The sequence below is a fragment of the Phalangium opilio genome, unplaced genomic scaffold (genome assembly GCF_054372755.1).
Source record: "Phalangium opilio isolate 3A_F unplaced genomic scaffold, DU_Popi_V2 ptg000002l_1, whole genome shotgun sequence".
NCBI classification, from domain to species: domain Eukaryota; kingdom Metazoa; phylum Arthropoda; class Arachnida; order Opiliones; family Phalangiidae; genus Phalangium; species Phalangium opilio.
The window spans coordinates 16208849-16209691 of record NW_028324144.1 but is presented as its reverse complement, the minus strand read 5'-3'; the positions used below and the strand labels follow the sequence as shown (position 1 = coordinate 16209691).

General features: G+C 47.4%; 1 non-coding gene across 1 annotated transcript; it reads left to right on the top strand.

The window, feature by feature from the left end:
• The first annotated feature begins 412 nt into the window (after positions 1–412).
• TRNAY-GUA (transfer RNA tyrosine (anticodon GUA)) lies at positions 413–485 on the top strand. Its single transcript has one exon. It is a non-coding gene; the product is annotated as a tRNA-Tyr (tRNA).
• Positions 486–843: the final 358 nt, after the last annotated feature.

Here is an 843-nt window from a genome sequence, read left to right as displayed (position 1 = left end):
AGATGTTAACCGAAAGGTTGGTCGTTCGAGCCCACCCGGGAGAGGTGTTGTGGGGTCTCAGATGTATCGTGAAAAGTCATAACTTTTCCACAATACCTGACAACCATTTAATTACTGAGCTTCCGTGGTTTAATGGTTAGCGCGTTCGGCTGTTAACCGAAAGGTTGGTGGTTCGAGCCCATCCGGGAGCGGTGTTGTGAGGTTTCAGATGTGACGTAAAAAGTCAAAGTTTTTCCACAATACCTGACGAACATTTAATTTTTGGGCTTCCGTTGCGCAATGGTTAGCGCGTTCGGCTGTTAACCGAAAGGTTGGTGGTTCGAGCCCACCCGGGAGCGGTGTTCTGGGATCTCAAATGTAACGTAAAAAGCCAAAGTTTTTCCACAATACCTGACGACCATTTAATGTTTGGGCTTCCGTGGCGTAATGGTTAGCGCGTTCGGCTGTAAACCGAAAGGTTGGTGGTTCGAGCCCACCCGGGAGCGGTGTTTTGGGATTTCAAATGTAACGTAAAAAGCCAAAGTTTTTCCACAATACCTGACGTACATTTAATTTCTGAGCTTCCGTGGCGCAATGGTTAGCGCGTTCGGCTGTTAACCGAAAGGTTAGTGGTTCGAGCCCATCCGGGAGCGGTGTTGTGGGGTGTCAGATGTAGCGTGAAAAGTCATAACTTTTCCACAATACCTGACAACCATTTAATTTCTGAGCTTCCGTGGCTCAATGGTTAGCCAGTTCGGGTGTTAACTAATAGGTTGGTGGTTCGAGCCCACCCGGGAGCAGTGTTTTGGGATCTCAAATGTAACGTAAAAAGCCAAAGTTTTTCCACAATACCTTTCCACCATT